This window comes from Tigriopus californicus, chromosome 9 (genome assembly GCF_007210705.1).
Source record: "Tigriopus californicus strain San Diego chromosome 9, Tcal_SD_v2.1, whole genome shotgun sequence".
NCBI lineage: Eukaryota > Metazoa > Arthropoda > Copepoda > Harpacticoida > Harpacticidae > Tigriopus > Tigriopus californicus.
This window is the reverse complement of record NC_081448.1, coordinates 1,815,145-1,828,073: the sequence shown is the minus strand read 5'-3', so window position 1 is coordinate 1,828,073 and position 12,929 is coordinate 1,815,145. Positions and strand designations below refer to the sequence as shown.

The 12,929-nt window shown below is 40.1% G+C and overlaps 1 protein-coding gene across 2 annotated transcripts in view; it reads left to right on the top strand.

Moving 5' to 3' along the window:
- The window catches only part of LOC131887187 (uncharacterized), a 57,193-nt gene that overhangs the window by 924 nt on the left and 43,340 nt on the right, over window positions 1–12,929 (top strand). The gene's annotated exons all lie outside the window — the stretch shown is intronic.

The following is a 12,929-nucleotide window of genomic DNA, read 5'->3' as shown; positions in this document are numbered from 1 at the left end:
ATGTCATCACTTGAGCAAATTGCCATTCACCCCCATCCCAAATGAAATGTTGAAACTTTCAATAGGAGAGACGGGGAGCGTGTTGGATGGAAAGGGTGGTGGTAATGATCGTTGGATTGTTTGTCCAGATCTCTTTTGGACATGCACTCCAAAGCCGTCATGCAACCTTGAAATCGTATCAACGATCAGAAATCGGCTTATTATGCCATTCAACTACCGTACCCATGAGGAGGATAGTTGAATAAATAGCACATAGATAGATAACTACCATGACGTTTGTGGGTTGTAAGTGGTATAAATCAAGCCCATTCTTTTTTGCTGCATTCCTTCTTGACTTTTCCAACTTGTAACCATACTCGTTGTGAATTGTCGTTGAAGAAAAAGAAGGCCTCCAACGGGGTGAGAGATTCGTGCTCATTATTCAGGGTTGCTGTTGTGACACCCTTTTTTAGAGACACAGCAATCAAGCCCAAATGGGTTTGACTTAAAGTATCGCCCAAGTTCGTTTGGTTGCTCAACAAATGTTATTTGATTGTTTCCACCCGAATTGAAACGATTTCAAATGGGCGGGTCATTGAATTTCTGACATACTCTGACTTTGTGGGATTAACAAGGTAGTTTTTTCGGTCTTGGCAAGATCTGTCACGCCTCAAATGAAGGGAAAAAAGTTCGCAGTCATCGTTTCATTAAAAGACAAAGCCGTTGATCCAACAAAAAGCCATACTTAAGCTAATGAGAAGAGATCTTAATAGCAACACTGAGGTTGCCAAGAAATGAGGCATCCAGATTGTCGACCGGCATCGTCTCCAAAAGATTGCCTATAACCAAATGGACGGCACTCGAAAATTCATATCTTTATCAACAAAAAGAAACCTACCAAAGTATGCCTAGATCTTGGCAGTTTCTCTCCAAGTAATTACCCTAAAACTCGACGCGAACTAGAAATCTTCCAATGTGATTAGGGTTTCGACCGTTTGGACGCTTCTCAGGGAAGCAAAGAACGGGCAAGGGACGGAAAAGCATGATTAATGGATCCCTCTTCTCGTCCTCTTCTTCAGAGTGCTCACGTTCAAGGTCACCCCAGATGCTGCTCGGATTTTGGCAAGCCTGAACAAATGGAAGACTCTCTCTCACTCTCTTTTCTTACTCTAGAATCTGGCTAGTAAAAAAACTTGTCCCTGGAGAGTTGAATTGATTTGCAGGCTAGAAAAACAAACTTAGATGAGGCATGCAAATGCTCTCAAGAGGAACGCATAAAACACTTCAGGCGACCACCAGATGTGAGCTCACCATGGTGGTACATACACATATCTTAAGTAATAGGCAGGTAAATAAAGGCGAAGTAGAGGTGGCCAAAAACGCACTTCAAATTGCTTATGAAAATGCCACAAAAAGCTTTAAAAGCAATTTAAATCACCAAAATACTCGATACTATTGGTGTGGCTGGGTCTTCAGTAGGATCCATAGAGGCGAAATGGTCCAGATTGGTTAAGTCTCGCACTTTGGAAGATAGCGTAATAGTAATCTCGCTTACTTTACACTAGACCAAACACAAATTGACATTTTCCGCCTGATCCTATCTCAGGTTATAAATCTTTCTATGAATTCAATTTTTTCCATGTGTATATATTGTATTGTTTAATCAAAACAATCCAAATTACACTTAAAGGGGAATCGAATTTTAATTACGTAAACCCAGATGAATTTCCCTCTCTCGTCAAGGATTGCAGAGTTTTTTAACCAGACCTGAAAAGCTTAGATCAAAATCGTGACTTAAAAAGATTTTGAAAAATGAATCCTGAGGGCTCTCCTTCACATTATTCGATGGGTGCAAAGCAATAATGGACAATCACATAATAAAAAAGTTAGGGAAATATGAAAAATGTCAAAAAGACCTAAAAAGCGAAAATAGGCATTTGCTATTTACATGTATAGCTCTGGCAATGGGATTAAGACGTTTCAAAGTTGGATGGTCTTTTTCGGTTGCCTCCCAAGTTACCTCAACCCCAGGTCGATGTCGTTCACCGACATCTTAATCTGGATTTGAGTCATCGGGTTTGTCTGAAATCCCACAAAAACCTGGCTTTACTAGCCTTCTGATGCTTAACATAACATTTGTAGAAAAAAACGTAACTACCTTCTCCAAGCCAATTCCGGCTCCAATATTCATTCCGCCTTACCTTAGCCCCTGAGAACTACAAATAGCTCAGGTATTTGCAATCCACCTTCAAATATGACCACCACACACAACTATGTCTCCATTTGAGTTTGAATGCTGACATATTGTATAGTGACACCCCCTTTCTTGCGCAACATTTCCCGAAATATTTGTCTTTGCGAAGCAAATGGCCGTGGTGCAATTTCACTTTCAATCAATAAACCACATTAAGATGTCGCCGAAGCATTTGACCGCCCATGTCCACCATCAGATCTCCCACATTAAATTGCAATTCCTGCTCGTTCCGAGTATCGGGATGTCAGACCTCATCTCAGTCCAATCGTCTGGCGCTTGTTCAAGTAGATCAATTGGATGTGGTGCGACAAGAATTAATGCGTCTAAACATGTGCCTGTGGAGGATGGTGACGTTGAGTATGTAGACCGGGGAGGATGGTGACGTTGAGTAGACCGACGGGGAGACCGACGAGGAGGAGAACTCTGCACTCGATCTACCGGCTGCTTTAGCAATTCAGTTGGCCACTCTCATCATTTTTTACCCAATTTTACCCCCATTCACTGACAAATTTGGAGGCAGGCTGCTCACATCAAGATCGAAACACCAATAAGAACACGACATTTACGATCTTAGAGAGTGTTTGAAAACTATTTGGTCCTGAATTGGAAGCCAATTTAGTTTTTCTAGTTTTTTCTATCCTTCTTGTTGTTACTTTCCCTGCCATGAAGTTAAGGTCCAAAATTTACGAAAATGTTCCCAATTATGTTCTATGATTAATGACAAAAAATAAGGGAAGATAATGCATTTGATCATGGTTAATTGTCAACTTCTATTGCCGAGAATATTCTTGTGTCTTGCTCAATTAGTTTTTAACATGTTTCTATCTTGAGTTATTCAAAAAATCGAGACGGTTTAGGAAAATGGTGTGGTTGTATGTACCCCTTCAGATCAATTTACTCGTCAGAAGTTGTTCTGGCATCCCTGGAATTGTAGTGGCGTGTAGTGAAGAAACTTTTTGAGTTCGGTAAGAAGGTCATTAAATTCTGCAGAGTCATAAAACTTACTAACTCGGACCAAGTGTTTGAATTTCAATGCAAATCAAATATACAAGTCATACACTGTACGTTATGTATGACGCCATTTTGTTGATTAGATCTCAAGTTATCTTTGAAAATTCAGGCCAAGATACGTTTATGGACTATTGGATCTGAATGAAGGAAAAGATGCTGCTGAGAGCGAGAGGGGCGACATTTTTTAGTAGTGATGAAGGAAAACATTGGTTGAGGAGTAATCACGGCCTGAGGGAGAATGCAATCGACTTGGGCAAGCATCCAACGAGCATTAAGGGGGATTTAGGGGTAATTTGATATGGTCTATTTTGATGAGGTAATCCTCTATAGGCTATGCCCTCCTTCTACTTAATCGTCAAGCAACTCTGGCTTGGCCAAACCATGGCCGTTGACTTCCAATTACTTTCGAGCATATTTCAAGAAAAATTGTTTCACATCAAACCGCCAATGGTGTGTAATTGCTAATGAAATTCTTTAGAGTGACGTGTATTTAGATTAAACGAATCAAAATAATTACCCGTGGTAAAACCGCACCTGAAGAGCTTGAAGAGACCAACTTTGAAGGTTGAATGGATTTTCGCTCAAATTTCGGGGAGACAGGGGTGGTTGGTTACCTTCATCCAAGTGTTCTAGTATCCTTGCCTTCAACATAGTGTAAGAAGACAGTGTTTGGCGCTTTGAGTGCACTTCAATGTCGTCGGAAATGAATCCTGGAATTGGCTTAATGAAGTAAGGATCATTTCACGGACCTAAGTTAGTTGTTGTCAATTACCTCCCAAGAGCTGCACGTTGCATTTCAATGGAGGGTTGAAGGAGCGAGGGCTGAACCTTGAAGGTGACCGAGTAAAATGAGCCAGCATTTGCATTCAGACCAAGTTTCGGTTACGTTTTTAACCGACTCCCATTCCATCACACAGCAGGGTTGACCAGAGCACAGAGTTCCAAGTCATGAATAAAAACCCTGTTTGAAGTGTTAAGTAACAGCTGGCAACAAGGGATCAAGGGTTGTTGTAGTTCACCAATTCATAGACTTCAAGATAGATTGGGAATTTGATCATAATGCTACTGCTGAACAGTTCCGAAGGAGATATTGCTCTCTTTGAGGATAGATGTATTAAAGCCAGTCTTTGTGAATCACTGATCTCCTCATCTACCTCATATGATCTATCTGTGATACATAGGAGCAACGAACGACTGAGTCTGAGATAGAAGATCTCCTTGCTGTTGATGACTCACCAATCGGAGTGTTCGAACATCGAAGTGTCGACCGTCTGTTGCTTGCCTTTGAGGTGGCTGTACTTGACTTCTAAGAAACTGAACCCCACCAGCATGAAATCGGCCGGATCTTTCTTGAGCATCCATGAGAGCATCAAGGGGTGTTTTTTACCGTCTCTCATCGAACGAAGAAGGGTTGAATGGTCGATCCGTCAAAAGTTGGTTTTCAATGGATCAACTATCCATGAAATCTCTTCACCTTCAAACAAGGGTCAGACAGAGTCGCCCCTTCGAATACATACTAGATACGTACAGGGAAAAAAGAAACTTGGCAAACATGAATAAAACGACTTCAACGGAGGCCCATTGTCCAAGAAAATAGCCAATTCCTTCGGGATTGATTTATAATCCTAGAGATTGCGAAACTCTTGGTAGTTTTCCTTTATTGGACGACCCTCCACAAGATACGAAAAGGACCCCGCTTCCACTAGAGCCGATAAGCACGTTCTGGCATCACTCCTCCACTCCCGTCCGTGTTATTAGCCAGTCCACGATCTTACAAGTCCCATTACAAAGAAAATTCGAACGTCCTCGGATGTCTGCTATTGACCGGGCGTGAATACAAACGATGACTTCGTCTGGTTGGCCTAATGGGCTATTCACCCTTGAATTAAAAGAAGCCCTAAATAGACGAAAGTAGGCTTTTCAGGTTTGAGATGCGCCCGTTTTGAATGCCGAGATCAGCTTTAGCCTTTGAATGACACATTCTTGAGTTCACCAGAAGATCCACTGAAATAAATCGACTCCAAAACAGGTTGACGGGATGTGAAACAAAAACACCTGGACTTGAGCCGATCACATTCATTACCATAAAGGATTGACCACATTCCTTTCAGAGAAAAACCTCCTCCATGGTCAACCGGTCTTCAAGTACATTACAAGAGCCTCATTGCACCCATTGTTCGCAATATCGGGCGCTTCACGGGTGAAAGTTGGCTTTGACGCCACCCAACTTCATCCTGATTGATTGGGTCATTCTTTGCTTAGGGATGGCCTTGGTAACAAGGCGCGCTCTTGGGAGTAACGTCGTTCCATCATTAAGGCACTCTATTGACATTTGTCTACTATGCGGTAAATTAGAACATCGTGGAAGGCAAGTCGGACAACTTTTGTAGCTCTAAAAGAACTGAGAGGAGATTGTTCGAGGACTGCAGGTCTTTCTCTCTCTCTCTCTCCCCCTCCCCCCCCCCGTTTTGTGTGTTGGTTCTCTTTGGCCTTCAAGGCTCATGGATTTGGGTCTTGGCCATCCATTGAGCCTGAGGCGAATAGAAGTGAGTAATGGCAAAAAGTCACACCCATCAAGCGCCTAATTCAAAGAGCAGAATCTCGAGGGGAAGGGTTCCAAACTGGATCCTTTTCCGAATGTGTGCACAAGGTCATTGGAGGTGGATGAATTGGATCAATTCGTTGGAACAATACTAGAAACGTGTCTCGGCTCATTTTGCGGCAACTGCAGTATATCCCCAGTATATGTGCTCTGGGCAAGTAAACCTCCATCATCATCATCGTAACACTCGTAAACCAAAGAGCAAGTGAATGAAAGCCAATGTTCCACAACATGCACTTTCGTCGCTGGCCTTTTTTATGGACAGCTAAGAACCATTTGGAGCCATTGTGTAAGGGGGACCCCTCATACTCACGCGTATGGGATCCCGACTTCTATGGCTTTAAAACGGCACTTTGATCTACGGTATGAGTATTCCATGGAGATTGGAACCAGAAAATAGCGATTGAGTTGGAGCCTGATGATTTAGCGACATCATCAACCTTCAGGTCGATGCACGCCAGGCCGTAATGTTTGTTTATTCGTTCGTTTAGCAAAGCTCGTCGCTTTTTTGGGGGCGAGTTCTTTGAGCGATAACAGAGATTGATGACTGTCTTCAAGTAAAAAGCCCATGGAAACGTCTTTTGGGGAATTCAGAACTGTTTGGCGTGAACATCGACGTGATCTGTATCCCCGAAAAAGGCCTGGGGAAATTCAGCTTTCTCATAGTTAGTTACTTTGCACTCATTGCAATTACCTCGGAGATCGCCCGATATGGCTATATATACATCCTGAGCTATTAATGGATTGAAACATGACCCTTAGAATCTGGCTGTAATTTTAGACCCGCTGAAGAAGGAATATAAAACGGACCTTTATCGCGAGGTAAAAAACAAATTAAGCAAAAAGGTACCACAAAATATCGATCTAATCAAAGGGTTTCGCTCCTTAATTCATGGTTCTTAACAGTTGTCTACGTAAGCGAGTGAATGGAAGTGTGTGAAAACCTTACACGTCAAGGCCAAAGTAGCCTTGGCAAGGGAACCGAAAAGCCACTCCTGAAGTCTGAAAGGCGACTTAGGAAAGGGTATTTCCTTGCAAAGGACAAGTGTCCTTTTTTTTTGCCATTCCCTCCCTAAAAGTGAATGAGTTTGTGGTAACATAGACATGCCAAACCTCAATGTGAGAACGAAAGTGTTTGTCCTTGATTAGTATCATATATCCAGGAGTTTTGGCAAACCCAATATCAAGCGATGTCGTCTTGTATCGAGCAAAATGAGGAAGTCAAAATGTCATCAAACTATACATATATTGTACAGTTTCATTTCGACTTGTGGCGCCGTATGTCTAAACAAACCATTAGTTGTAGACTTGACGATGAGCGATAATGAAAAAGAAGCTTACCAAGAGGATCCTCTGTCGAATGAGGCAATGTGAGTGTGGATAGTAATGCACAATATGCCCAGACTTGAGGGAATAAGCATTCTCGCGTGTCTATTTTACAACACTTGCTCGTGGGTTCGGGTGGGAGTTCTCTTTATGGCTTAGCATGATCCGAGGCAACTCACTATGGACCCCAAAAGCACAAATTGGATGGCTTCAGGTATTAATGGGATATTGCCATATCTTTTGACATATTTTTAGGCTTTACTCTTTGGGTGGGAACTTGACACCAATTTCCTTTTGTGAACTTGAGGTGTCGAGTTTTTTTTTGTCAGCCTAAGAAGAGGGGACTGATTTTGAAACCAGATCAAACTATTGATCAATCAATTTTTTAGGTGGGTCTACACCCATTCCAAAGGAACAGAAAATAAAACCATACTCTTTCTGAATAGCTCCAGGATGCTTTTAAGAATAAGTGATGCTTTGGGCCCATGCATTCACGCATAAATCAATGGAATCGACAGTGATGATAAACAACATGTCGGCAACTTTCCCCTTCAACCCCGTAATTTGCCACTAACAAGAAAATCAACAACCCTCTCTGCAAAGTCAGGCTTGCTGCTCGAGAAGATTTACTTCCAAATGGATGTGGGGGACATTATTCATTATGAAAGAGAACCTGTTTATCATGGCGAGAATGTTGATTATCTCGTACTTGTTTTGCTTCCACTAAGGTTTTGACTTTCTCTGTTTTCTCTCAATTATCCCTATTCAAGATTGACCATCTTAATCTCTGCCTCAAACGTCAGAGTGGCATACCTTACCCTCAAAATCGTTGACAAGGCTCAACTTGGCCGCTCAATGGATGACTTCATTTTCTATACTTGTTGATTAACTGCTGAATATGCGGGGCGCTTGTGATATTGGCCGGGAAATTTGAGCGTTGAAGGTCGCCCGACTAGAGTCCATCCAAGCCGCCGTGAGGCCCACATTAGAGGCGTGAAAAAGCTCGATTTGAAAGGTGAATGTTCATTTAATGGCAGATTTGCCTTAAAGAGAGAAGAGTTAGTGATGACGGAGCAGCTTCTCCGAATCCTAATCTGATCAGGCGAGGTAGCGAATCATTATCTGGTTTATGACATGATTAGCCAGATTCATTCTAAATATGACTTTGGTCAAATCAAAGGATTGCCCAACTTCTTCAGCCAACCAAAAGTGCAAACCTGGACCACACCGACTTTACGCGAGGAAAAAAAAGCAAAAAATAAAACTCCGCACTCGAAGTGTCATTCAAAGTGGCCCAAAAATGTTGAAGATCTTCAGATATGGTTTGCGTCGTTCGTAAAAAAACGAACAGACGTTTCACTAATTAACGTGGCACTTTTGGACTTTTGGAAGGAAACTTCAAATCTAATTTACCACTCAAGTGACCAAGAAGACCCACAAAATTGACCCTGTTGCCGGATGCCCGTAAGCCAACAACGCACAACAATGAAACCCATTTTGGCAGATTTATTGACTCTCCCCCTGAAATTATGTGCATAACCAACCAACCTCCGTCCTGCCTAGCTGTATACATGTAGTAGTAAGTAAACCAACACTTCATGCACACCCTTTGAAACTTGGCGGTTCAGAAAAAAAGAGGAAAACCAGCCGAAGGAAGGAGGGGTGCTCGCTTTGCATTTCCAAATTGGAATCCATCTTACTCTAGATTTGGACCGGAGTCACATTCCACGTAGTAGTCAAATGGCTCTTATTGTCGAGACTGAGAAAGATTAAAGTCCTGCCTAATTTGGTTTTGTGGCGGCCGGTCTTTCTCGAGTGCGCTCGTCCTATTTGCAACCAATCACACACACCGGCTCGCGCATATAATCCATTAGAGATTTGATCGGATTTGAATTTCGTTTGCTAACGGGAATCAGATTGATGTTGCATTTCTAAGGCTTCTTCATATCTTGTGACTAATGGTACTTGTACATGTACATTGCTGCACCCTCACCCTCTCAATGTAATGCGTACACATTCGCATATTGCACAAAGTCAGTGCATTAAAATTCAATTCTTCTCTTTCGGCAATCGACTCATCATTACGGGGCCGATCCGCATCAGTCTCATCCATGGTGAGATCTGAGTAAAAGGAATGGACCTTGGCACAGATCTCGAGTCAAATAAAAGCCGTCCATGCGATCCTTTGACAGATGATGAGGATCCATCGATTTCTCAAAAATGTTATTTCCCTTCTCTAACATTCGATATCGTATCTCAAACAAATGGGCCGCCGGTCTTCTTCTCCTTCCATTTGTGGCTAAAGCTATTGCATCATGGCTGAGGGAAAAAAAATTCACTTATCCTCATGACGGAACACAGTACCTACAATAGCAATAATTCTGAAACCAGCTTGGACCAAACGAACTTATGGTCAATAGTGTGTCTTGAATTGACTAAGCGTAAGGCTACTCTGATCAATCCAAAATGTATTATAGCAAAGCTTTGTAAAAAAAGCAGCAGGTGTTGACCAACGAAAGGACACGAATAAAAAAGGGATATCATTTATTCTCTAAGGTATTGGCTTTATTTTGCACATGTTACTTGAGACATTATAAAATAGCAAAAAGCCACCGAAAGAGTTTCAAGTTCCTTGAGCAAGGACTCTAAAAGCAAGGAAACGCCATTTTTTTGTGGATCAACCAAACCTTTCCCGCCAAGTAAGGCCTAAACTTTTACTGCTGAAATTTTTCAATGTCAATTATTGGCTTAAGAGTATTGGACAAAATATGTGACTTAATATAATTTTTCATAACCATTGATTGTATGTGCATCGAAACCAACCTATAGTAATATACTTAAAATCGACTTTTATACATGTTTGTAAAGTAGAACAACTGAAAAGTGCTAGTTGGGTTTTTCATGATAAAGACAAGAATATTTGCTCTAAACACAAATCAGTCAATACCTCTTTGCTAATAATATCATTTGAAGAAAATGGGTGTCAGAAACATCTTGATTATGAAAATATGGTTCTCACTCTAGGGATAGACCCATCAAATCCAGAATAGAAAATATTGTAGCTCTGAGCTACATCATGTTCTTTAAACTCATTTTGATGCCTTTATAATCATGGAATAATATATACTTTAGAGAGTATGAAACTATTTATGGATGCTTTTGCCAAAACACAAATTTATTTGGAAGTTTCAAGAAGGTTCAACATTGTAATTGAATATCTAGTTATTGTACTTGGTATTACTCTGTTGCTCGCCTTTAAATAATGCCTACCTTTCATGTCACAACTTCCCTACAGTTACAGTAGAATATAAAGTTTAAACTCTACTAAAAGGATTAAGTTAAATTCCACTTAATCCACCAAGTGCCCTGATTTTTTTGTCAAATGTGTGGACCTTAAGACAAACTATCAATTGTCCACCCAAATATGTAATTAATGTTGTAACACTTTATGTACATGTACTTTTATAGCCTATTTCATACATTTTTTTTATTTTGTCAGTGTAAGTTCCTCATCAATTAGTAAAATGATTCTTGTTGATTTTCTATCTATGCGTGTTTTGAGCCAGTTTTACGCCAATATTTCAGCTGGATTTGAAAGGCAATTTGATGTTATTGTTTTGTTTATAGTGATGTTCATGAGTATTTCATCTATATTCTTCTGACTTTCAAAATTAATTTAGAAAATATGTACAAATGGACGGAGTTGTACTTGTCAAAGAGAAAATCATATTATTTTGAATCAAATGCACTTAAATGCCCTACGTTGCATGGATAATTCTTGTTTTATTTAATACTAGAGGAGCTGTCTTGATTCAACGCAAATGGTCCCTAAGTTGGCGGGTCAAGGATAAGCCGCGTTTTTCCTCCTCTATTAGAGTCCCTGCCTTGATGGCACTAGAAACCACACAAACTTTTTTGCCATAGTTCCCTCTAACGCAGAGATTTAACCAGAGTTTTCTGAGAGAAATGAGAACAAGAAAAAAAGCCCATCAGTGAATCAAGAAAATTTTCTCGGAAGAAATATTCTTCTAGAAAATTGAACTCATCTAACAGAAGTGCTTTTAAGTCAGATCAAAAAATGACAAATTATTTTCTTGTACGAACCACCACTCTCCCCCTTATTTGCACAGACGTGCACAGTGTATGGCTTACCAATCTACTGAAAGCTTGCCTGCTTAAGAAACAGCAATATATGGAGTTTAATTCTATTTTTCAAGAGAAATACTTTCCCACTTCTTATTTTAATATCTGATTTTGATAGCAATTAACACCCGCTTACTATACCCAATCATAAAAATCATTCCTCATCTGACTTTCAAAAAAGCATCATTTTTGCCACCTCATAGACACAATTGATCAATTTTGAACTACAAAAACCAAATGGGCTAGGGCCAAAATTAACAATCTCAGCCAAATCAAGTTTGAAAGTGATCTAGTAGGCTAGCCAATTTAGTGAACAAAACTAGAGATGTATACATTAACTGATTTGCTCCATCTAATATCTTGATTGTCCAGACTCCAAATCTGGCCCTGCTCTCCTCACACTTCAACACCAATTACTGCCCAGTCTGATCCAAAGTCAGGATTCTTTGGTCAGAAAATGTATCGTTCGCCCTCGACACTAAAATCGCCAGCTGGATCAAAGCTAGGGCAAAAAGGAACGCCCAGAAAAAGCAGCAAGAAAACGTTACTGTGAAATGTTTGAGGCGCAGCTATTGTAATTGATGCACAAGTCTAGTATCATTAATTCTTAATGAATAATGTCAATACCGGCTCTGCATAAAATAAAATTAAGTCAATTTTCCGCTCCAACCAATAGTTGTATCTTATAATTATAATAACTATATTACGAATAAAGGATGAAAATAAGAGTAATAAAAAGGTGGAAAAAAACAGAATTAAAACTTGTTTAGTTAATTGAAAAAGAAGATTTCAAAGCATAATCATACCTGTTGCTAATATACCTCCAATGGTTAAGGACCGGTGACTAACATCTACTACAGACAGCACTAGGGAACATACCTACCTACTAGGTTCTGATTTCATTCATATTTTGAAGTATTCCTTGAAATAACATTATGAGAATACTAACCAACAAAAAATCTGGTAAAATCAGTATCATCATAATGTGTGTGGAGTTAAAGACTTACTCCGGTGTTAGAACAAATTACGGTAAAGGTTCGTGCGGAAAAATCAAAATTACAAAAAAATAAACCAGCAAGGAATATTATCGGAAACTAAGAGTATATTCGTATATAGTTATAAATACCAATAGCAATTAGACGCGAGGACACGACTCTTTGCCCGAAAAACTATCTTTTTGACCCTAGCAGTGCGTTCGTGGAAAACTCTGCTTGTAAGATTGAAATAGGAATTTTGTTTTCCAGATTATTTGGTCTGTCTTTATTGCCATTACTTTAACAATGCTCATAAAAGTGCTTCTTAAGGAAGTTTAATTTTGATTTTTTTACCTATTTCTTCAGTTAATGTTATTACGCGCGAATTTCCTACGGAATTGTTTCATGATTCATACTTTCCTGGAAATAAACATGAAGTTGTTCAGAAAGATATCAGAAACTACTTACAAAAACTCGTCTCCCAAAAACTGCTCGACTTTTCAAAATCTTAATCACCAAAGTTTCCTCTATCCGGATATGAGCGGGCTTAACGTTTAGAGAGTGTTCTCCTCCATTAGAGCCCCCCTCAAAGGATCAGGTACATGGGTAGATTAGTTATTGGGCAGTTCGGGAAAATTCG